General features: G+C 43.1%; 1 protein-coding gene and 2 long non-coding RNA genes across 4 annotated transcripts in view; 2 read left to right on the plus strand and 1 right to left on the minus strand.

Annotated features, from left to right (window-relative positions):
* Positions 1–25,008, plus strand: part of LOC307212685 — a 183,621-nt gene that overhangs the window by 61,234 nt on the left and 97,379 nt on the right. The gene's annotated exons all lie outside the window — the stretch shown is intronic.
* Positions 1–25,008, plus strand: part of SERTAD2 (SERTA domain containing 2) — a 135,481-nt gene that overhangs the window by 13,533 nt on the left and 96,940 nt on the right. The gene's annotated exons all lie outside the window — the stretch shown is intronic.
* LOC307212734 lies at positions 10,773–11,003 on the minus strand. Its single transcript, XR_013837155.1, has 2 exons — positions 10,876–11,003; positions 10,773–10,834 (listed from the first exon to the last, which is right to left on the minus strand). It is a non-coding gene; the product is annotated as an uncharacterized lncRNA (long non-coding RNA).

Genomic DNA, 25,008 nt, shown 5'->3' on the forward strand with positions numbered 1-25,008 from the left:
TTGGTCACCATCAGTACGTTTTTGAGATATCTGGCCACTCTTTTTTAGATCCACTGACTATGAAGGGCAGTGTAATCCCAGTAAGGTAAGACAGCCATCCAATTTCTCTTCCTCTTGCCATCACCAGTTGGTTTGTCATAAAGGGCAAGATGAGAAGGTTTCAGTGGTCTACTTTAATGTAGAGGGACTACCTGCTGGATTCAAAGTCTGTTGCTTGGCATCACCCCTGCTAATCTCCCAGGCACTCTGAAACAGAACCATAGCCCAAATGGTCTAAGCAACACTGGGGAGGGGAAAGCAAATGGCCCAAGAATGTCTTCAGAAATCAATGCAGCCTTTTGTTGTTGTTTAGTCGTTTAGTCATGTCCGACTCTTTGTGACCTCAAGGACCAGAGCACGCCAGGCACTCCTGTCTTCCACTGCCTCCCACAGTTTGGTCAAACTCATGCTAGCTTCGGGAACACTGTCCAACCATCTCGTCCTCTGTCGTCCCCTTCTCCTTGTGCCCTCCATCTTTCCCAACATCAGGGTCTTTTCCAGGGAGTCTTCTCTTCTCATGAGGTGGCCAAAGTATTGGAGCCTCAGCTTCCTTAAGAATGGATAGGTTTGACATTCTTGCAATCCATGGGACTCTCAAGAGTCTCCTCCAGCACCATAATTCAAAAGCATCAATTCTTTGGCGACCACCCTTCTTTATGGTCCAGCTCTCACTTCCATACATCACTACTAGGGAAACCGTAGCTTTAACTATGTGGGCCTTTGTCCGCAAGGTGATGTCTCTGTTTTTTAAGGTGCTGTCTAAGTTTGTCATTGATCTTCTCCCAAGAAGCAGGTGTCTTTTAATTTCATGACTGCAGCCTAGGCTAATTTAAAAGGAGTACAGTGGTACCTCAGGCTAAGAACTTAATTCGTTCTGGAGGTCTGTTCTTAACCTGAAACTGTTCTTAACCTGAAGCACCACTTTAGCTAATGGGGCCTCCCACTGCCGCTGTGCCACCGTCGCGCGATTTCTGTTCTCATCCTGAAGCAAAGTTCTTAACCCGAGGTACTATTGCTGGGTTAGTGGAGTCTGTAACCTGAAGCGTCTGTAACCCAAGGTACCACTGTATAAACAAGGGAGGGGGAGAAGCAGTAAGTATGCACGGTCAAAAAGAAAATAAAACCCTAAACCAGAAGTTTGTTCTGTTTAATCCTATACTGTGCAAATCAGCATGGCAAAACTTATTCTTCTGGTTTGGTATTCAACAAAGTTTTACTCAAAGTAGACCTGTTGAAGTTAATGGACCTAACTTAGTCATTGTCACTTTCAGTGGGCGTGAGCTGTGTAAAACGTAGTTGAATGGCACCTCTGGAGTTGGTTGAGGGACAAAGGGATACGGGGGTAATGCCATTATTTTTGGTCTTCTGTGCCCAGGTAGCTCTGAGTGATAGCAGGCTACCGGGGCTAGCCAGTTACAGGATAGGCACATTCTTGAAGGAAGGCAACTTAACTTTAGGCAATGGGGCTGTCAAAATGTTGAACTGTTATTTTGTTGAGATGGTTCAACTCCTCTGCCAGCCAGCAGCCTTGCCTCGGCTTGTGTATTGGATGGGGGCACGTGCAGACAGCATGGTGGGGTTGCACTGTCCACCTGACCTTTGGCCAGTCAGTGGCTGCTGACTGAGATGTCAATGCTCAGCACACTGCTAGTATTGCATCCAGGTTGGGAGGAAAATGGCTGCAGCATTGGAGCTGGCTTGGTTGTGGGGAGGGTTCAATTCTCCCTCAGCGACGCACACCTTTTATGGTAAAAAAAAAAAAAATACCACTCTTCTTCCTGCATGCTTTATATGTGACTCCGAAAAATCTTAACACATCACTTGGGAAGACAGACGAACTAATATCAGTGTACTGGATGAAGCAAAGATCACCAGTGTTGAAGCAATGATTCTTCAACATCAACTTTGTTAGACTGGTCATGTTGTGCAAGTGCCTGTTGATCGTCTTCCAAAGCAACTACTCTATTCCGAACTTAAAAATGGAAAGCGTAATGCTGGTGGTCAACAAAAAAGGTTTAAAGACTGTCTCAAGGCAAATCTTAAAAAATGTAGTATGAACACCGATGACTGGGATACACTGGCCTGCGAGTGCTCCAGTTGGAGAACAACCTTTACCAAAGGTGTCATGGACTTTGAAGACACTCGAAATCAGGACGCAAGGGAGAAACGTGCTAGGAGGAAGGCACGCTTGGCAAATTCACACCGTGATCAACTCCTGCCTGGGAACCAATGTAGAAGGACGTGTGGGTCCTGAATTGGCCTCCACAGTCATTTACAAACTCATTGTTAAAACCGTGTTTATGGAAGACAATCTTACATGGCTACGAGTGATCGCCAAAGAAGAAGAAGTAGAAGAATATGTGACTGGGGCAGGCATTGTGACCAAACAAACATGGCTGGTTTATCTAACACATAGCCCCTCCTCTCCCCAACCAGATATGCCCTGGTCCCTCCCCCAAAATTATCCAGAGTCTTGGGGAGAACCCCAGATCAAATTTAAGGGGAGAGGAGCAGAAGGAGGAGTGTAAATCTTTTGTTGGCAAGATGAGGGAGTTGGATATCGCCCAATAAATCTTTGTGCGGATGGGAGGCTTAGCACTGTGCTGAATACAAACCATTGTGTTTAACAAATGTGGAAGCTGGTGTATGTGGTGTTTTTTGCCCAGTTGAGCCAGCAGTTCAAAACTTATGATAGCTGAGGCACACTCTTGGAAAAGCATGTCTATCCCACCCTTAGTTCTGCATCAGTTGGCTGAGCTGGGCCTGCCTCTTCACTGGAAGGAGACAAGATCACAACACTGGTCCGCAAAGCAGCACAACAGGCCAACCTGCTCTTGAGGGCAGATGGTTCTGCCGTTCTGAGAAATAATGATCCAATTGTACTTGAAGTACTGATGCAGCAGATTGTACTAAACTGAAAACGGCTGTGTTGAAGGAGTCAAGGCCTCAACAATAAATCGTGTAAAGTTGCAGTTCTCAGCCTCTTTTTGAGGGAGTAGCACTTTTTTGTTCATTTTAAAAATGGCTGCCCACCTATCAATAGAAATATTGCATAAATACTTTGTGTTTGAAAGATGCACAGTTTGGGAACGACTCGGTTAAGCAACCTTGTGCCTGAATCTCAGACTTCATTCATACAAGTTTTCTGAACTGCTTTGCTGATTTTAGGGGTTACACATTGACTTGCTGGTTTCATGTAGAATCAACTTTTTAAAGGTTTTATTTTAACATTCAGGGTGATGACCAGTATATAGTGAGGCCAAACTATATTACCCAAGGGGGGGGGGCTACAATTGTGCATTTTGGTTCTTATACACAAGAGCTAGAGCTGTTAAAAACAACTTCAATTTGCTAGCATACTGAAGGAAGCTGGCAGACCCAACCATCGAGACATTGCATAAAATCAGAGTTTGAGGACCTTCCACACTTGCAACACTGCCATGTGCGCTCAATGTGAGTATTTAAAATGCATGTGTTCAGTTCATTGGAAATAAACATATTCAATGTGCACTTTGCATGTAAATCTTTTCAGGCAAAACAAAATATGTAAGTCTTTACAATCTACTGCGAGCCAAACTATACATTAAGCTAAAGGCGACATTTAGGAACCATATTAAGTTCCACACACCCCTTGATTAATGATAGGTGTGTGAATGGGAAAGAGGTTTTACACTTCTGCCATGGTCCTGGCAAGAATTGCCCCTGCTGCCCTGCTGTTAGCCCCGGGGGAGCTGCAAGGAACCGTCAAGGCTGATCTCTTCCTCTATGCTAACCTAAGCCCACGAACCATCCTGCAAGTAGAAACGGGATTCAAACCTTACGGTGTAGGAAAACTCGCTGGCTGTAAGCTACTTAGTGCAGGAGGAAGAAGGAGACTGGAGCATGGAGTATGCTGGGCAATGTGAGAGGGAGTTGCTGGAATTCCCGTGGAAGCATTTATATGTACATCTGTGTAGACTTCCACACAGACTTTTGTGCTGTAAATGTGGGTGCCGTGGGGGGAGGGCTGATCTACATGATATGGGGCTGTGCAGCATGGCTCTGCTCACAGTCACGCCTTCCCTTCATAAAAAGCACATCCTAGAACATGCCCCCTAATACTCTTCACGGAGGGTTTGTGGCTGATACTTGGGGTTGGGGTAGACAAATTGATGTGGAAATTGTAGCCTACACTAAAACAGTTTAGTGCAATGTTGACTATATCGTACAATCCTTGGCTATATTGTTCTTCACCTGAGCTGTGAATTACAGGGCTATTTTCTAATACACAATTTCTCTGCTGTGATTGGAGCTTTTCACGTAGTGCTTCTTGAAGCGATGATGAAAGCCACAAGTGTGGTTCAGATGTTTTGAGTACATGTGGGGGAGACTTGGAAGTGTTCTCTTTAGCATTCTTGAGCATCGCCTGAGGTGTTTTGCAAAAGCTCCCCTTTGATTTTGTGTATGTCTTGGTGGCTTAATAGGGTAGGACTTTATAAGTGGATCTATATGAAGGGGATCCCTATTGCAAAGACGCCATATGTGCTCTTCTCTAGGTTCTTATTCCTTACTTTTAAGCAATCCTTTTGTGGCATTTCTTAATAAAAAGTTTCTGCTGCTTTGAATATTTTTTGCAAGGAGTAAAGAAGAATGAGCAAGACTTTCCTGCTGCTGTTATGCTCTCCTTTGCGTCCCACAGAGTCTGGAAGCAGAATTTTGCTTATGTGCTATATTTGAAAAAGTGGCCTTTTTAGCTGGTAACTAGTATATATGCCAGATGAAACAGTAGCTGTTTCAGGAATTTCCAGTCTCCAAAAAGCGGACGGTGTGGTCCTTGGAGGCAAGTATTTGCTTCATTTTACGTTTTCACAGTCCTCTAGGGTGTCTGGGTGTTGCTACTATACGTAATTGAAAATCATAAACCTAATTCATCCATAATGCTTCTGTTACTACACACATGTGCATACTCTGTGGGATGGTGGATATTTATTATCCTGACTTTTATTTGGGAATATGAAGCTCTGTACTTCGTCTAGGGGCATGCATGCACAATCACACCTTTTTATTGTGGCTTAATGGATCTTTTGGCATTCCTGCCCCTCCCCCCTTCTGCACACTTCCCTTCCACGCTCCTTCTCTTTTTGTGAATTAGAAGCACCATAGCACACAAACTATGTATGAAAAGAGGTGAGAGAAACACATATTTGATTCCCCTCACCCCCACTAACTTCGTAGTTTCTGTAGTGATTTTATATTCTACCAGCTGCCTCTTGAAAAATGAAGATCTGTGAAATGAAGTCTGCAAAGGGACAACTCGTATGTCTTTCATGATTGTTGCCTGGCTGACATGACTCAATAAGCCAAACTATGGCTTAAACCAGTGTTTCTCAAACATCCCAGTGGTCAGGGATGATGGAAGTTGTAGTCCAACAACAGCTGGGGACCGAAGTTTGAGAAACGCTGGCTTAACAGGTTCGTGAAATGTGTTGGCTCCCGGAGAGCAGCTCACACTCACTTTGCTCCTCCTTGATCCTTTTAGCTCAACTTGGCCTGGTAGCTGAACCAAAGTCTGGCTTAGCATGTTATCCAAACCAGGGATTGTGGTTATGGTCTCTTCTACTAAACCATGATTTGTAGCCTTGGCTGCAAAAGAAGGAGAAAGCCCCTTCACCTCCTTGGTAACTTGCACAAAGCTGTGATCTAGCTTAGCATTATGTGTTAACACAGCTGTTGAGAAGGGAGATGATGATGATTTGCATATGGATTCCAATAGTGGAATCTAAGGATAGCTATGAAGAGAAAAATGGCTAGATCTACTTTTCTACTTTTCTTCTTCCTTATGACATCTGCTGAGACCTGTATCAGACTATTTGTTTTGTTTGTTACAGTATACGCCAAATCTACAATGACATGTGGGGACTAACTACATGCTTGGTACTGGGTGTTTCTTCTAGTAGTGTGAACGGGGAAGAACCAGCTTGGAAAGCTAGGAAGGGAAACAGTCCTTTCCACAACTTTTTCTCTTGCTGCTTATGAGTACAATAAATAAATAACATTTTTTGGGAAGGGATTACAGTACTGTCCCCTCATACACCAAGGGAATGGTTAAAATGCACTTTTGTGTCTACTAGCCCAGAACACTAAAGCAATCCAGTCAGTAAATGAAGACATGCAGAAAATGTATTCTATCCTTAATTGCGGAAGTGCAAGGCCTGAATTTGAATAGGATATGCATAACAAAATTAACAAAGACATAGCATGCTGGAGGGTGACACATACAATACTTCAGCATGGTATTTTATTACTGCACTTTTTTTAATGCAATTGTGATTTTAAATAGTTGCAAGCCACTCTGTGTACTGCATAGGCACTAGAAGGGTGACATAGAAATGTGTATATAAAAATATATCGTATTTTTTGCTCTAAAGACTCACTTTTTCCCTCCTAAAAAGTAAGGGGAAATGTGTGTGCGTCTTATGGAGCGAATGCAGGCTGCGCAGCTATCCCAGAAGCCAGAACAGCAAGAGGGATTGCTGCTTTCACTGCGTGGCGATCCCTCTTGCTGTTTTGGCTTCTGAAATTCAAAATTTTTTTTTTCTTGTTTTCCTCCTCCAAAAACTAGGTGCGTCTTGTGGTCTGGTGCGTCTTATAGAGCGAAAAATACGGTAAATAAGTGAGTAAATAGACTGGAGCTAGTAAAGACTGGAGAAACAGAAAGATATTATTGGTGCTGCTCAACAAAACAGGAAAAAGGGATTGGGGCAGGGAGAAGGAGAAAAGCAAATTTGGACACTAGAGCTTTGTAACAGGGTTCTTGAATCGACCAGCTGGAATGGAAACTGCTCAAGGAGAGGAGGAGCTGATCATTGCTGATCTCTCAGCTCCTGGACCTGCTTCCCTTTTTGCCTTCTGCGCCAGCCTGATGGAATGGCTGTTGCTGGATAACATTTAAGTAAGTTACTTTTCACCACACAACTACCGCCGGGTACCCCTCTGAAGTTATGTGAAATGTAATGGTAATGTACAAAACCACATAATACTAACATCTAAATTACTCCTATAGGTCTGCTCATTGTCAAATGAGCCAACAACTCTGCTTGACCCTGTCAGTGCTCATGTTTTGTAAAAACATTGTTCTGTAATGTTTGTTATTTCCACATTTTTTCTATTAATACTTAAAATTATTTCCTATTATAATTTTTGTGTGTGTACGCAAATCAAGAGCTTTGCACAATATTCACACACTGTCCCTTCCCCATGCTTTGCATTTTCACCTTCTGTGTTGTTATCTGCTTTGAGTGTCTGAGAGAGAAAAGGCTGGATTATAAAGCTGCCAACATATAAAAAATGTTAAGACTTATTTTTGTAATATCGGAATATTCACATCCTTGGCTGCGCTGTGTCTGCTGTCTATTTCCACCCCTCTGGGCCTCCCATCATATGCTGGAGCTTTGAACAAGCAAGCTGGATCCTGGCCATCGAGAGAGGCTTCTCTTTGCACTTTCTGAATGCTTCTACTCCAGCAAATATCTTGCCTGTGAAATACAAGTGCAATTTTGCACTCAAGATTAAATACAGCCCCCGGTTTCTAGGGGGAAAATACTGAATCTGGGCTTGTTTTATTCCAATGCATTTGGCTTTCTGTCCATTAACACAGTGTTTGTCCACTTAGAGTGAGGAGGGTTAATCCTGCCTGATTTTGTTGGCTGGTGGAATTGGTCCCATGTTTGGGCACAGTTTACTTGCAGAGTGAGGAGTCTGAGCCTCTTCCTCACCCTCCCTATCCCTCTGGTCACTATTTTGCCCCCTGTGTACTTTCTTGCTCCTGGGGATAGGGACCCATCTGCTGCTTTGTCTTTTGAAGGGAGGAAAACCGCTTCTCCCATTCTTTCTGTCTGCACTAGGACCTCTGCCAGTTGTGATTTCTTCCAAAGGAGGCAACCTTGAGAGAAGCTCTTATTTTAGAACTGCAAGCCTTTAACCTGGTTCTCAACCTGTGGGTCCCCAGATGTTGTTGGACCACAACTCCCATCATCCCTGAGCTCTGGCCTTGCTAGCTAGGGCTGATGGGAGTTGTAGTTCAACAACTTCTGGGGACCCACAGGTTGAGAAAGGCTGCTCTAACCTGTGGGCCACCTCAGTACCACCTGTGGTGGTACTCCATCTGAAGAATCACATATCTCCTCCCAGAATTAGCAAGCCCCATCTGGCCAGCCAGTGAGCTAGGTTGTTGGCCATTGCCTGCCTCAGTCTCCTAGAGTGTACCTCCCACTGCTCCCTTCCTCAGAGCCCACTGTGTTCATGGAGACAGAGGCCCATCTGACTCTGGTGATGGGTTCTGCTGCTCTGGTTCCTGTGCACTGACCCCCATCCCCTCGCCATCCTCCATCATCCCATACTTCCTAAACCAACCTCTCCTTCCCCATCCCCATCTTGCCCCAGCATGTCCCAGTCCCAGCTACACCCCTTGTTGAGATCATCTTTCTTCTTCCCATCGTGCTGCCAGGTCATTAAATCAGCTGACTAGTTGTGGTTCTCCCGTGTTCCCACACACCTGTGTTCCCCTCCCTGCAGTGTGCAGCATTTTTGTAATGGGTGGGTGGGTTCTACAGCATCTGAATCAGTGTAAAAATCAAGTGCACTTCAAGGTAAAAATTTGGAAAACCACCAAGCTAGGAGTGACAGACAGTAGATCCTGTAATGCATTCTAGGGAATCAATCCTGTTGTAAAAGATTTATAATAAAACTACAGGTTCTGTGCAAAAGAGATAGAGAAAGATAGATAGATAGATAGATAGATAGATAGATAGATAGATAGAGAAAATGGAGTTTGGGTTCAGGAGCAGGTGAGGTGTGGACCAGTATAGTGGTACCTCTAGTTACGGACTTGATCCGTTCCAGGGTGCCATTCGCACCCCGAAAATTCTGTAACTAAAGTGCTGCTTCTAACCATGTGTGCAGCGCGATAGAGCGCTTCTGCGCATGTGCAAAGCGCACCAAACGCTGCAGAATGCTTCTGTGCACGCACATGCGGCGAAACCCAGAAGTATACACTTCCAGGTTTGCCGCGTTCGCAAGCTGAAAAGACGCAACATGAACCTAACGCAACACGAGGTATGACTGTATTGAAGACAAACAGAACTTCATTTGTGTGTCCCCGTATGTGCTGCTTATGAAAAGTTAAGGAATAGCAATGATCTCTGAGCACTGTACCCCACCACAAAGATTTGAGTGTTTCAGTGATCCCTAGCCATCTATAGTTCTTAACATTTCTTGCAGAGCACACAAGCACCATGCCTTGGTAGAACTTTGACTTGGCAATAATGAGAGCTTACATCGCCTTGAGTAATTTCTGTCTGAAGATCTTAAACCCTGTGAACGTTGAAGAATATTCTGCCTTTAGCTTCTGAATGGTTCCATGCATAATTCAGAAGTGCTGTTGGAATGATTTGTTTCAACTGTGGAGCTCGTTTAAATAGAGCTGTTAGAAAGCATGTGTTGCTGGTTCTCATTCATCACAAAAGTGAAGTCCAGTGAATGATGAGCTATCATGGGGCACCACGAGGAGATGGGAGATAGTGGCTTTGAAATAAATGGTAATTTCATTAAAGAAAGGGACATTGTGTCTGTAAAGCTTAGTATTAAGAGCTGAAGTACTGGGCTTTTTTAAAAAAGAAAAAAAAATATGCAAGTGGATTAAATGGGTAGGAGGGCATTTCAGGATAAGGAGAGGGGGGAGAATTCTCTGCAAGACGCACCCAATTTCTACCTACCCACCCACATTTTTGTTCACCTGAACACTTATTGGATTTTAATTTCTTTTTTTGCTCGGTGATTCCCTGTTTGCTTTTTTGTTTTTAATGTATCTTAAAATGCAATTTAATTTTTTAGGAACACGGGTGGCACTGTGGGTTAAACCACAGAGCCTAGGGCTTGCCGATCAGAAGGTCAGCGATTCGAATCCCCGTGACGGGGTGAGCTCCCGTTGCTTGGTCCCTGCTCCTGCCAACCTAGCAGTTCGAAAGCACGCCAAAAAGTGCAAGTAGATAAATAGGTACCGCTCCTGCGGGAAGGTAAACGGTGTTTCCGTGCGCTGCTCTAGTTCGCCAGAAGCGGCTTAGTCATGCTGGTCACATGACCTGCAAGCTGTACACCGGCTCCCTTGGCCAGTAAAGTGAGATGAGCGCCACAACCCCAGAGTTGTCTGCTACTGGACCTAACGTTCAGGGGTCCCTTTATCTTTACCTAAAATGCAATTTTAGTGCACTTAGTCTTATGCTGAAATGTACCCGTGTGAAAGACAGTATATATAAGTTTTTTGAAGAAAATAAATGGGGTTGTGCCAAATGGGGCTTATGCCAGGAAGAACATCTTCCAAAACAGGCTTGCAGCTTATATGCTTGCAGAACCAGCAGCTAATATTTCCTGACTGGAGAAATCCAGGAGTGCTATGACTGCTGTATGCAGCCCAGCCTCTTTTTAGGGGAAGGAACGACAGAGAGAGAGAGAGAGAGAGAGAGAGAGAGTACAGTAAACACACAACTTGTGCACATTCAGCTTTATGCACTTGGCAATTTTAAAAAATAAATAAAAGGAATCGGGCATCTGGGGGGAAAAGACTTTGGCAATCCCACCCACCATTGCACCCAATGTGTTTTGACTATATATGATTTTGGCAGACTTTCCTGCCCAAGAGTTCAGTAAGGACTGAACAGTAATAATAATAATAATAATAATAATAATAATAATAATAATAATAATAATAATATCTTTATTGTCATTGCCCCCTCTCGGGGACAACGAAATTACTTGGCTGCTCCATCCACCCAGGTAGGGCACTCCACTTAAAATCAGAACAACTATAAAAACACTAATTAAAACAATACAGTATAATACAGCAAGGAAGATTAGATGACTTTCAAAGTCCAGGTTTCCCATTCAGGGTCGAGATCGCTCTGGAGAAGAAGCTGTTCTTGAGACGGCTCGTTCTTGTCTTCATAGAATGTTAAGTCTCAGTTTTTTGGGGGGAGGGGGAGTAGAATAGCCAACTTGGACGATGCTCACACCATCGCTGCTTGTTGATGAAGGGGTTCTGGTGCATTTTTTCAAAGGCTATGGCAATTGTGATTACTTATTAAATTTATATACCCCTTCATCCAAAGATCACAGGGCAGATCAAAACATAAAAAAACACAAAATACACAATGCAATAACAAAAAGGAAAAGCCCTCCATAACACATTTAAAAGGCCATAGATAGTTCAATCAGCCAAAGGCTACATGTTTCTGACTTGTTGTACTGAATTCACAACTACCCTATAATTCATTTACTGCTTGAAATGAATTATATTTTGTGCTGTTCTATTGGATACCTTATGTTTTATGGCCTATCTTCGGCATTTCCTATCTCACATTTTCTTAACTATAAATGGCTTCAGGACACTTCAGAATGTGTGAATATATATATAAATAAACTAAACTAAAGAAAAAGCATTTTTGCTCCAGATACAGAAACTGAAAGGATAGAGACATCCTTTCTTCTTGAAGCCCCAGGAATTGCTGCCCACATTCCCCGCTTTTCCTGGGCTGCTGCATTAGGGTGGAGATGCTTTATTCAATATGGCACTAAGAAAGCTGTTGACAGGTGGTCAACAGGTATACTGCAGCCCAGCATGCTCCAGAGACGCGAAGAGACCTTGTGATTCCTGTCTATAACATGGAACATGGGCTCACTGCCAGTCAGGCTGTTACTGCATGTAGCTTCACATTGTTTGCATCAGTGCTTCTCAAAGGGTTCTCAAAGGGTGTGCCATACTGGTGGTGCGGCAGGAGAAGGTTCAAGGACAATCAAAGAAACATTTAAACATTGCAGTGTACTATAGTATAATATAGCATCAAAAAACTGTGTGCCACTGAACTCTTTTTGTATATAATACTGGAGATGGTATCCATGCCTCTCCTCCACAGAATTGGCTATTCTCCTGTACAGTTCTCCAGGACATATTGTTGTGAACGGAGATTTTTAACTCTGACAAATATGAAAGCTCAGAAAAGAGAAAGGCTTCTTTGTGTTGATGAGGAGATGAGATCTTATTTGCCTCAAATTAGACCTAATATACAGTGGTACCTCGGGTTACAGACGCTTCAGGTTACAGACTCCGCTAACCCAGAAATAGTACCTCGGGTTAAGAACTTTGCTTCAGGGTGAGAACAAAAATCATGCAGCAGCAACCCCATTAGCTAAAGTGGTGCCTCAGGTTAAGAACAATTTCAGTTTAAGAACGGACCTCCAAAACGAATTAAGTTCTTAACCCGAGGTACCACTGTAAATGAGATTATCCAGCAAAAGCAAGCTCACACCTCTCATTGAGTTTGTTATGCATACTTAAGGTACATTTGCAAGAGGCTCATTTATAATTTTATTTTGGGAATGATTCATGTTCTTATGCAGCTGCATTGTTTGATACCTTCTGGATGTCCCATGATCATACTATAAAGTAGTTGTGTTCTGTGTTATAAATCAAGCACTGCTTGGAGTTGTTCCTGTTTCCCAGTGTATTCCTTACCAAAAAAATTTGGTGTGGGCAAGGAAATTTTTATTCTTAAAGTGCGACCCAGAGACCAAAGTTTGAGAACCACTGGTCCATGTTGACTGGAAGCAGATACGCAAGATTTCAGGCAGGATCTCCAGTCCCAAAAGGAGAACTGAACCTGGGACCTCCTGTCATTTGAGTGACTCCTCCTGCTACAGACCCAGTTTGGGGGTGGAACTGTATAGGAATTTTAAACAACAGCCTTGCTCAGATTTTGGCACACATAACCCGGGATCCTTTCTTTGCAACAGAAAAAACTAAAAAGTTGTTTAAAGTATGCTGATGACACTCAGCTCTATCTGCTGATGGATGGCCACACCGACTCGGCCCCGAACACACTGACCAGATGCTTGGAAGCTGTGGCTGGATGGTTTCGAGGGAGCCGATTGAAACTAAATCCTTCAAAGACAGAGGTCCTATGGCTGGGTCAGGATGGCATGGGGATGAGGGACCAACTCCCTTCTCTTGCGGGGGCCCAATTAGTGCCATTGCCTTCCGTTAAGAGTTTGGGTGTAATCCTTGACGCCTCCCTTTCCATGGAGGCGCAGGTTACAACAACAGCCAAGGCGACATTTTTCCACCTTCGCCGCATCAAGCAGTTGGTCCCTTACCTTTCCCGCCCCGACCTGGCCACAGTGATCCATGTGACAGTCATCTCCAGGCTTGACTACTGTAATTCACTCTACGCAGGGCTGCCCTTGAAGCTGTCCCAGAAACTCCAGAGGGTGCAGAATGCTGCAGCGAGGCTCCTCACGGGGTCTCTGCCATGGGAGCATATTCACTCAGTGCTTTTCAAGCTGCACTGGCTCCCGGTGGAGTACAGGGTCAGATTTAAGGTGCTGCTTTTGACCTTTAAAGCCCTTCACGGCCTAGGACCCCCGTACCTATGGGACCGCCTCTCCCGGTATGCCCCACAGAGAGCCTCAAGGTCCATAAATAGCAACACCCTAGTGGTCCCGGGCCCTAAGGAAGTTAGATTGGCTTCAACCAGAGCCAGGGCCTTTTCAACACTGGCTCCAGCCTGGTGGAACGCTCTGCCTCATGAGACCAGGGCCCTGCAGGATCCGATTTCTTTCCGCAGGGCCTGTAAGACAGAGTTGTTCTGCCTGGCCTTTGGCTTGGAGCCAATTTGATTCCCTCCCTCCCTCTCTTTCTTTTTTCCTTTCCTTCTCCTCCTGCGATGAGGCTACATTTTAATATTTTAATGTTTCAATATTTTAATGTTGTATTTTAATTTTGTTTTTAAGTTGTAATCATTCAACTTGTTTTTATTATTGCTTGTAAGCCGCTCTGAGCCCGGCCTTGGCTGGGGAGGGCGGGGTATAAATAAAAATTATTATTATTATTATTAAGTTCACTATCTGGTTCTGCCCCAAACTGGGTTTGTAACAGTCCCTGTTGTGCAGATTGAACAGCTCGTAAGACCTTCTAGAATCTGCCTGAACCTAATGTCTCCAGCCACCAGCTCAGACACCCACTCTCCAGACATTGTAAGATTACTTAACTATTTTTTGATGCGGGTATTTCACTGCAAGCTTACAGTTAATGTAAATGGTGAAGGCCTGCCTTTTTTCTGGCACATACACTCCCCCTGCCAGCCTTGTGTTCAACTATTTTCAACCTCAGTTTACTCAGACTTTTCAGAAGCTGAAAAACATTACCAATATGCAGGCCGGATAATGTAGAGCTAACTTATTAGAATGCTATGGGTTAAAATGTGTGTTTTTGTGTTTGTATGTGTGTACAAACTGGCCAGATAATTTCATGCAGTGTAAGCTGTTCTCTGAAATAGCTGTAGCTTTAGCGAAAATACATCGGCTGTATCTTGGCTAAATATCACTCACTCAACATACCTATTAATTTCGGCTAATTAAATTTCCAGTCTTTCTAGCTTAGTCAGAACAATCCAATAGGAATGAAGATATTCTGCCCCTGACTTGACACGATTCTCACCACCCCCTGCTGCTTTTTTCTCTGGCAAGAGAATCTGGGTGTTGTCACAAGTATGATTATATGAAGGGCTTTTTGGACTAGAATGTATCACTAGTGAAGGCATGCTAGAAAGGAGAATACAATAGATATATTTTTATCCTTCCCCCAGAGAGGCTCCCGGAGCGGCTTACAGTTTACTACAAACAAGTCCCTGTCCTCATGATTTTATTTTATTTGTTTGTTTTGTTAAATTTCTATACTGCCCTTCATCTAAAGATCACAGGGCAGTTTACAACATGAAAATACAGAAATACGCAACATAGTAACAAGCAAAAACAATAACCCCACACACAGTTTAATTAGCCAAAGGCCTGGGATTAGAGGAATGTTTTTGCCTGGTGCCTAAAGATATGTCACAAAGCTGCCAGGTGAGCCTCCTGGGGAGAGCATTCCACAAGGGGGAGCCACTGCGGAAAAGGCCCTTCTCGTCTCATAAAGGAGGCACACAAAGAAGAGCTGCAGATGATGATCTCAGGGTCTGGGTTGGTTCATATGGGGAGAGGCGGTCCTTGAGGTATTGTGGTCCTGAGCATTTTAAGGCTTTATAAATGAAAACCATCCATTTGAAATGGGTCTGGAAACTAATTGCCAGCCAGTGCAGTCAGGCCAGGATTGGCGTACAATGCTCAAACCTTTCTTGCCCTGGTGAGCAACCTGTCGGCCAAATTCTTCACCAGCTGAAGCTTCTGAACCACCTTCAGAGGCAGCCCCTTGTTTAGTGCATTGCAGTAATCTAACCTAGAAGTTACTAGAACATAGATGACAGAAGCTAGGCTGTTTCTGTCCAGATAGGCGTACAGCTGGGACACCAGCCAAAGCTAATGGAAGACACTCAGCACCACAAGAGCCACTTGAGCCTCAAGCAACAGCCATGGATCAAGAAGTACCGGCAAGCTGCATACCTGCTCCTTCAGAGAACGTGCAACCCCATTTGGTGTGAGGAACCACCCACTAGCCATGCCTCAGTCTTATTTGGACTGAGCTTCAGTTTGTTGGCTCTCATCCAGTCCATTATTGAGGCAAGGCAAAGCTCCAGTACATCCACTGCTTCAGCTGCAGTGGATAAAGGAGGTAAGCAGAGGTGTGTGTTACCAGCATATTCCTGACAATGTACTCCAAAACGCCAGACCCCTGTCTGACACCTGGAGAGTTACTGGCAGGCAAGGCAGACAGTCCTGAGCTCAATCATTGTTCAGTCATTGTTGGCATATCTCAGGAGACAGTGGACGAGTATGCCTTTGGGGCTGATGTCTAACAGTTGGAAGGTTACAGTGCCTGCTGTGGCTGTAGAGACCGATGCAGGAGATGCATGTTTTGTTGTAGCCGGGGCAGATGAAAGCGTCCAGTTGTGCTGCTGCAGATGCGCCATGGCGTTTCTTATCTCTGTGCTCCTCCCAGTGGTCATTCCTCCTCTGGTCATTGCTGTGGATACCTGACCTGTCTGTCTGTCTCCAAACACTGCAGTCACCTGCAAGAGATTCCCACACGGCAGGGTTGACGTTGCCAGCCTTTTGGTCACGTCTGCAGACATCTTTGTAATGCATAGAGGGTCAGACAAGGGGCCTGGTGCCTCAAGCCAGCTCCCCATAGAGCATGTCCTTGGGGATCCTTCCATCTTCTTTTCTGTGGACATGACTAAGTCAGCACAGACGTCACTAAGACAGGAGGGCAGACATGCTGGGAATGTGGACTTGGGAGAACACGTCTTTGTTTGAGACTGACCTGCTATGTGATGCCCGAAATCTTCTGGTTGCAGCGCATTATGGAAGGCATTGGGGTGTCACTCCTGGCAGTTGTAACTTACTCAGACTGACTTCCATAAAGCAGTGTGCTCAACAGGCAAGCCTAGTTGACCTTCATCGTGGTGTTGGACATTATCATCACATTCAGTACAGTGGTACCTCCGGTTATGAACTTAATCCATTCCGGAGGTTCATTTGTAACCCGAAACTGTTCTTAACATGAGGCATGCTTTCGCTAATGGCGCCTCCCACTGCTGCCACGCCGCTGGTGCGCAACTTCCGCTGGCATCCCGGGGCAAAGTTCGCAACAAGGGGCATATACTTCCGGGTTAGTGGAGCTCATAACCCAAAGCATTTGTAAGGAGGGCAGTACGTAACACGAGGTTACACTGTAGTTCAATTATAAGGCAGCTTTTTACATTCCTATGTCTGAAGTGGTTCATGCACTCGACCACATCATGTGGACCAGGCCTCGTTTCACTACTAAACTTATCAGACCTGGTTGCTGTCAGTTTCTGCCCTGTTCATCTTAATACAGTAGTATATCGGGTTGCAGACACTTCAGGTTACAGATGCTTCAGGTTACAGACTCCGCTAACCCAGAAATAGTACCTCGGGTTAAGAACTTTGCTTCAGGATGAGAACAGAAATCATGTGGCAGCGGTGCGGCGGCAGCGGGAGGCCCCATTAGCTAAAGTGGTACCTCAGGTTAAGAACAGTTTCAGGTTAAGAACGTACCTCCAGAACGAATTAAGTTCTTAACCAGAGGCACCACTGTACCTAAGGGAAATATGAATGTGCTGAAGAAAACTGCAGAGTTTTATCTGGGAGTACCTAATTCTAAAAGTGGGAAAGCAGAAGAGATGTGAACAGTTCCTTAGTGGAAAACATCTGTGAGCCTGTGTAAGGTTCTCTGAGATTTTTACAGGAAGAACGGAATAGATATGAATTATAATAAATTGCTGAGGGTGAGAGTGCTACTTGCTCTTAGTGACCTCATGGACATTGTCCACATGCTGCCTATTAAAAATCCTCAAAGCTGTTATGTCAGGACTTCCGGGTTGGCGCCTCCGGCAATGGCTGAGCTCCTCCGATCGGGAGGAACTTACTCCATGAAAAACAGGGTCTGACCGCCACGGCGAAGGCGGAGACCCATTGAAATCACAAGCGGGAGAAGCTTGTGAACCTGGGATTCGGCTGGCACCCTTTGCGCCTCCCCTCCTCGCGGGGAAACCCTGTTTCGGGGATCCGGAGCGACGTGGGGTGAGTGGCGTGGTGCTTTGAATCGACTGCTTCTTTCACGGAGTGAAGCCACATTGCTGTTGCCGGAGAGCGCTGACTTTTTCCTGTGGACAATTGGATTTTAAACAACTATCCGTGAGTAGAACAGAGAATTGGATCTTTAAGTACCTTAATTTGGCGCCGAAGCGGGAAGGTCATAAACAGGAAGTCCGCCTTCCGCTTTTGTAAACAGACTGAAGCAAAGATGTTACAAGCTAAAGTCTTTGAAAGCTTTTGACAAAGGATTAAATCTCCATCGGTTAAAAATACAAACCCTCCCTTGGAAGCAGGTGAAGAGGGGGGAAATTTTTAACTTAGTAAGCCTGCAGGAATGAGGGGAAAATCAAATTACCACAGCTCTGAACTTGGGAACGGGTTTATTGACAGAACGGATTTGACAGCTAGCTGAAATAAGAGTAAGATACTGTTTCCATTGTCCTCTTCTGCATTTAAAATGGAGGGAAAAGTAACTGAAAATCGAAACTATGTTTATTGCTTGAGTTGTGCTTGAAAGAACTGATACAAGTGGAGACTGTTTCCCTCTAGAGGGAGCCTTTGAAATTGTTATAGGAGTGTAACTGGGAGCTCTACAACTGCAAGATAAGGATTCTGAGAACCAGAGATTGACCTTGTACCATTCAAAATGTTGATAGAAGAAGTTATTGTGACTGCATTATGTAAGATAAACTATTTGCTGGAAGAGCTTCATAAAAAGACGGATGACATGACTTTTAAAATTGATAATTTGGAACAGAAAGTGACTAATTTGAGACAAAAAGCGAGCACCAACACAGAAATAATTCAGGACCTGGCACAGGAACCTACTTTGGCAGAACAAATGGTGGAGGAAAAGGAGAAAGTCGTTGTTTTTGAACCTAAAATAACACAAGCGGGATCCTTAGTTCTACAGAAGCAAATTGAGGACTATAAATTGAGGCCTTTTATGATTGAATCTAGAAAAAGCCAGATTTTGAGGATTGGATCCCGGCTTGGACTGAAGAAGGAAAGTTGGAAAGATCCCTCTATCCAGGGATTAATTGACTTTTGGGACATGGACTTGGATTTGGAGGAGATTGAAGTTTTGGGGGCCTTTGCATTTGGAGGAATCTTGAAATACGTCCTGAAACACTGTATAGACCCTAGCTTCAACTATGGAAATTTGGCTGAACTGTCCAGAAGGAATAAAAGTAATGTTAAGATGGAGTTCTCTCGAGATTTGCTCTCTAGCATTAAAGAATATGAAGATCTGCAGAAGGGACCTGGAAAAGAGTTAAGAGCCTCAGACATAAGATCTCCAGGTTGATGGACTATATGGAATTGACGGAAAGGACTGGCAGAATCTGAAACCAGGGAGAGGAGTTGATGGAAGAAGATTGGAAAATTTAAAGTTTATATATAGAAATATCGAAAAATTAATGAATGATAGAAAAATGGTGGATTGATATTTTATGGATTTAGCAGAAATGTTATAAGGAGTTAAGCATATATAAGTATTTTAGTTTTAATGTTAAAATAAGGTTAAAAAAATATGTTATTTATAATATGATAGAGAATAGAGAAAGATGGAAAGGATCTGCTGAAATAACTAGTAGAAGTGGAATACAAAAAGGGAGGTGAGAGGAGGTCAAGGAAACAAGGGAATGAAAGAAAGAGTATCGAAAAGGGGGGATGTATTTTATTTTATTTTATTTTTTTAATAGTTTTTGTTTTGCTTCATTTAGGGTTAGGGTTAGGGAGTGGGTTTGGTTTAGTTTAGTTTAATGGGTTTAGTTTAATGGGTTTAGGTTGTGTTTTGTATTGTTTATATATTGTATTATATTGTCTTTTTTTTCTCTTTTGTTTTTTCTCTTCTGTCTTTTTTTCTTGTAAAAGTAATAAATATTTTTTTTTTTAAAAAAAAAACAACAAAAAGCTGTTATGCCAGAGTGAAGATCAAAATGCTGAAGGTTACTCTTGGCTTTTTAAGGACATATTATTGTGGAATATTATACTATATAAAATACAGTATATTAAATGGCATTGATACATCACGTACCTCCTTCAGATCTGAAGGGTCTGCTCCCTGCCCAGTTCAGCCTTTCAGTGTAAGATAACAGTGAAATGGTCCCATTTGGATAATAGTGGTTCCAGTCATGATAGGAAAAGCTAGCTTTAAAAAAATGGAGGAAAATAGAGTCCCAGTTTCTTTAAGTAAGCCCAACTGGGAAATCATCTTGTTTACAGGGTAACGGGGAGGGAAATGAGAAACCTTCTTAGGTTATTATACAGTATTCTTAGACTAACCTCCTCCTGTAGAATCTGCATGCCATATTGCTGCTAATGTAGGAACAAACTTTTGCTATTTAAAGGAATTCCTGTAAATCTTATGTTTGTTAGGGCAGAATGCTAGCAATCTTATTTTTATCCTGCTACTACTTTTGTGATTAGATTACTGGTGGTGGCGGTGGGGAGTCTGAGACTTTTAAAACAGAAATCTGAAACATCTAACACCTTCATGTTGGGTGTTCCAGCCAACAGGGTTTTTTGTGAATCTTGCTGTGGTGTGTATATATGAAGGGGTGTTGCTGCTGCTGTTTTAATTTCTGAAAATGTTTGGGTAATGGGGATGTTGTTTTTTAGCAGCAGAACATCTAGTTTGGCAAGTTAAATTTGACATTGGAAGAACTTGCTTAGATGGTGGCATTATTCTAGGAGCTGAGCACCCATGCAAATCAAAAGCTGACCCAAAAATGAGCATGAACTTGATGTTTATCAATATATCTCAACTGTCCTGAAGAATACATATGAAGTGAAGACTGTACCTGGACGTCTCGTCGACCAGGGTCCTTCGTGTACACAGTCTTATCTAGAAGATTTACTCCATAGTTGAACTATTGAACTCTTGTTCTCAGTTATATTGAATAGCAATTTGCAAGACTGCATATATATATATTCAAGTTCTTGGTGACTATACATATATACCTTGTGTAGATCTTATTTTGAGTCACAATACCAATTGCACTGGGAAATTCAGTGCATATTATACTTTCGTTGTATACAGAGTTGTGTTTGTTTTGATTAGATGGTGGTTGAAGGCACAAGATTTTGCTGTGTGTTTGTATCTCTGCACATATTCAGCCTCTCATGGGCATCACACACAAAAGGAACTTGTTCTTTGCTTCTGAACAACTGAGAGAGGCAGGAGACTGCTGTCTTCAGTTCAGCGGAAATTGGCAGCGTCCCACCTCTTGTAAACAACCGACTGACGTCAGTTCATGCAAGGCTGATAGCAGCACAACTTGAGAGATTTTCAGCTGGACAAGCTGCTGAAAGCCTATCATTGGGATTGATAATCTTTGGCTGTGCTTTAGAGGACCCAGGATAAAAAATGGATTGGCTAATGACAGAAATAATAGGCCAATTTCTGATTATATTGTCTATCATAGTGATTTTGTTTGTTTTTTGTTTTAGTGAATGTGGGTTATGTTATTTTTAAAATTCTGGTTTCTGCTGTGTAACAGTTGTTTTGTGGTCTATTTCTGCTGTTCTGTATTACTTAATTCACTTTTCCAGAGGCAGAAATAGAGTTTGCAATACTGCAATTTGAATTTTTGGCACTGATGAATTAATCAGTTTCGTTGTACTTATTAATTTTTTTACTTTCACATTGTCTTCATATGCAGCACTTCAAATGTTAATAAGTTAAAGCAATTAACTTTACATTAATTCAGAACTGGCCCTATTCTTTTTTTCTGCCATGTTACCTGTTCCATAACCAAAACTCTAGTTACAGGTAGGTAGCCGTGTTGGTCTGCCGTAGTTGAAACAAAATAAAAAAATTCCTTCCAGTAGCACCTTAGAGACCAACTAAGTTTGTTATTGGTATGAGCTTTCTTGTGCATGCTAAAGAAGTATCTAAAGAAGTGTGCATGCACACGAAAGCTCATACCAGTAACAAACTTAGTTGGTCTCTCAGGTGCTACTAGAAGGATTTTTTTTATTTTGTTTCATAACCAAAACTGAATGTGATAGTCTAAAGTTGGGGTGGATGGTACTGATTCTTCTCCTTTCTTGAATGACCAAATAATTTTAATACTTGGAATGGTGACCCTCTCTACATCACAAACCTATGCATGTTTACCTGATGCTAAGCTCCAGTGAGGTCAATGGGAATTATTCCAAAGTAAATGCGGATCCAATTGCAGCCTTGGGATGAAAAAAACATAACCAAGCACTTTGATAGTCCTCTGGCAGCGCATCCCTGTGCATGTTTTCTGCACTCAAGAGCCAAAATAGGTGTGCATTTAAATGCACCTTTGCATTTACTATTCAGATTTTTCAAAATGGAAATTGCTTTAGGAGGGCTGATAATTAACAGGCATGCTTGCTGTGGCAAAGGATAAATTTAATCATTTCCTCCCTAACTGTAGCATGAGAGTGTCTTCTGAAGCTGGTGTTTGCATTGCGAGAAAATCCTCTACTGTACTTAGTGCTGTTAGGGTACCCCTCCCCTCTCCACCAAAGAAGATTTCAGAGAATCTGCTCTCACAAATATAAGGCAAAAAGCTATCTCTACCTTTTTTTTTGGGGGGGTGCTTTGCCATTCAGTTAGGGCTTTTAAAAAGTTTTTTTAAGAGCTGTCGTAGTGTGTTATAGTCACAAGCACCAGCATCACTAATTAAAAGACCAGTCAGCTGTAGTTTCCCCTCCCTTCCCCAGCAAACATTCCCCTGTGCCTTGCAGTACCCCAGGCACCTCACACTGGTAAACACTGTATTATACCGTACACTGTTACCCATATAGGTCAATGAGAAATTGCTTTATCTGATATATGAGGTAGACAAGGTAACTGGTGAACTTGGAGCACTTCCAGGTCTGTATTTTACTGCATAAGCAGCCTGTCCTGTTTATTCAATTTTCTTGAGGTGTTCAGATGAGGATGGCCTGTTTTTGCCATGACCCTGGGATTCCTCCTGCTCCAGGTTGAACCACTATGTAATAATAATAATAATAATAATAATAATAATAATAATTTTATTATTTATGTCCCACCCATCCAACTGGGTTTCCCTAGCCACTCTGGGCAGCTTCCAACAAAAAATTTAAAATAAAACATCAGTCATTAAAAACTTCCCTATGAGCTGCTTTATTCGCTGCTGTGGAAATCTGACAAGTGAGGGGGAAAGGGCACTTCTAAGCTCCACTACCTCCATGTGGAGGGGGATATGATGGGATATGAGGAGAAAGACCACCTTAAAAGGACTGAGAGACCTTCAGTGGTCTGGAGAATCTTTGGCTTTGCTGTTTTCATGAACACCTGCAAAGATACTGACTTGCGCCCACTTTTAGGTTCCCATCTGGAAGTTCCCGTATTCATGTTGCCTTTAGTGTTGGGAAATGAGCTGTGTTATTTGGAATGTTTTCCATTGTAAATCTGCTTTACATACAGATGTGTGTGTATTCTATGACATCCACATGAGTAAAGAAAATGTGCATAATGTAATAGGTAAAGGGACTCCTGACCATTAGGTCCAGTTGTGACCAACTCTGGGGTTGCGGTGCTCATCTTGCTTTACTGACCGAGGGAGCCGGCGTACAGCTTCCAGGTCATGTGGCCAGCATGATTAAGCTGCTTCTGGCAAACCAGAGCAGCACACAGAAATGGCGTTTACCTTCCCGCCGGAGCGGTACCTATTTATCTACTTGCACTTTGACGTGCTTTCGAACTGCTAGGTTGGCAGGAGCAGGGACTGAGCAATGGGAGCTCACCCTGTTGCGGGGATTTGAACCGCCGACCTTCTGATCGGCAAGTCCTAGGTTCTGTGGTTTAACCCACAGCACCACCCATGTCCCGCATAATGTAATAGTAGGGACATTATTCAGATCTCTGCGAAACTCAGTTTTCTTTCTTTTACTGCTCTTACAGCTGTGATGATAGGATAGGAAGTGTTTGGATATTGAACCCCGAAATCTCTAAAGCCAGAGGGACTAAGGAATGAGACCTCCAGTTGTTTGGGATACGGTTTTAGCATCTTTCATAGCTCTTTATTCCTGCCCTGATTAGCAACAGCAGCAGGATAAATTATGCAAATGAAGAACATGCACCATTTTATTTAATTTGTATAATTTTAAACTGGCTGAAGAAGCGGGCTTTTTCTTTTAAGCAGAGTACACAAGCAGTGATTACAGTCTAATTATGAGTGATCAGCAATGCCCTCCAGTATTTGACAATATTAGCTTGTTTCATGTTAATTGAACATGTGGTTCACAGCGCGCCATAAGCAAAAAGGAAAAAATGGGTAAGGCAAGCCACTGGGAATCGTGGGCATAACCAGGATGTATTTTAGGGGGGCGGGCACTATGTTGGGGGGGGGCAGAACTGAGTTATCTGTAACACAGTTAGTCAGTTAGTTAAGTATGTTTATTTATTTACTTGATTTAAGTGGGGGGGGGAGCTTCCCCCCCCCCCGGCTACACCCTGCTGGAGACTATTGGAAATTACTCTGCTGAAGAAGTTTAGAAGCATTAAATTTGCAAATACTGTATGGTGTCCTGCAGCCTAAAACGTGAATGTACACACAGATTTTCTTATTGTTTCTTATTGTTCAACATATTGTGCCAAAAATACTCCTTGCAGAATTTATATGTTTTATTGGAAAGTTTAATTCCCAAGTACAGTGGAAACTTGGGTTACGTACCGTCTTCCTTACAGACGCTTTGGGTAATGAGCTCCTCTTACCTGGAAGTTCGTAACCAGAGGTGCCACTGTATATAAAGGTAAAGGACCCCTGACAGTTAAGTCCAGTCACAAACGACTGGGGTTGCGGTGCTCATCTCACTTTACTGGCCGAGGGAGCCAATGTTTGTCCACAGCCAGTTTTTCCGGGTCATGTGGCCAGCATGACTAAGCCGCTTCTTGCGAAACCAGAGCAGCGCACGGAAACACCATTTACCTTCCTGCCGGAGTGGTACCTATTTATCTACTTGCACTTTTTGGCGTGCTTTCGAACTGCTAGGTTGGCATAATAACACTGTATGTTATCATGCAAAATGTGAAAATGTATCCAGAAAATAAAGATGGGTGGGAGATATGCGTTAGCAGTGCGCACTGTAAGAAAACTGAGAGCAGTCAATAGATACCATAACATGTAACAATGAAAATAATGTTTGGATTGAGAAATACCTCATTGCTCCTTATAAACTCATTCTTAAGACTTAATTACTGTTCTAACTGGTTCTCCTTCTAGCCAGCCAGTGAGTATGGCTGTTTTCAGTTGTTTGGCTTGCGTTCCAAACCAGTGTTCAAAATTAGCCAGGTGTCAGTCACATTTTGCTCCTGGCTAGTGACCGCTTGTGACTAGACATGAGAACTAAGCCTACATTGTCCCCACTTGTCTTTTAGAT

This window comes from Podarcis cretensis, assembly GCF_951804945.1.
Source record: "Podarcis cretensis genome assembly, chromosome: 3".
Classification (NCBI taxonomy): Eukaryota; Metazoa; Chordata; class Lepidosauria; order Squamata; family Lacertidae; genus Podarcis; species Podarcis cretensis.